Source organism: Colobus angolensis, unplaced genomic scaffold, assembly GCF_000951035.1.
Source record: "Colobus angolensis palliatus isolate OR3802 unplaced genomic scaffold, Cang.pa_1.0 Scaffold5, whole genome shotgun sequence".
Taxonomy (NCBI): Eukaryota; Metazoa; Chordata; class Mammalia; order Primates; family Cercopithecidae; genus Colobus; species Colobus angolensis.
This window is the reverse complement of record NW_012118487.1, coordinates 2,681,889-2,682,801: the sequence shown is the minus strand read 5'-3', so window position 1 is coordinate 2,682,801 and position 913 is coordinate 2,681,889.

The window sequence follows — 913 nt, the reverse complement described above, 5'->3', positions numbered from 1 at the left end:
GAGTGAGCCACTGTGCCCAGCCTCTAAAGTAAATTTCTTAAAACTGATTTCATTCCTCACACTCAGATAATTGTATAGATTTTAGTTTATAGACCAAAAGGGGACATAATTTTATATTTGTAAAAACTAACAAAATAGGTTGGCTTATAAATATGTATTTCAGTTTCTTTGACCAGCTGGAATATTTGTTATTTATTCTTCAAATGCAAAATGCTGAATCCATTTTTTAAAACAACAATAATAACAAAGTCCCACGCGTGCCAGCCAGGGAGTGTTGGGGCTGGGTAGGGAGGGTCTGTTGGCATGGTGGGGCGAGGCTTCTCTCCTGCAGGCTCACCGGAGGTCCCAGGGCAGCCCTGCCCAAGGGTGGCATGTGTTAGAAAGAAAGAATTCCCGTCATTCATAACCGTCTTGTGAGGTGGCTTGGACAAGTGCTGTTCTTATTTTACAAATGAGGAAATTAAGGCTGGAGAGGTTAAAGGATCTTTCCACGATCTCATGACTCCTTATGGCTGGAAACAGAACGTGGTCCCCTGGCTTTTCCTGCTGCTTCCTCAGGGACTGGTAGCTATGACAGTTCTGCTCTGATATGGAGTGTGCCCCTCCACTTCTCTCCATCCCACGGGACACATTTCCATGCGGTGAACATCAGTGCACACCAGGGACCCTTCTTCCTCACCAACCAGCCCCAGATAAGTCCCCCTAATGAACTGATGCTCTGAGGAACCAGTGTGGGACCACAGTCAAAGACCATGCAGCAGGGAGGCAGCGTGAGAGGTGTTCGTCCTCCATGTCGCCAGACATGCCTGTACCCAGAAGAGACAGAATCAGATGCGGGGCTTCAAAGGGAGACAGATGCAAGAAGTCCATTCAGATGCCTGCAGCTTCCATTCCATGCCTGTAGTTTCCCATT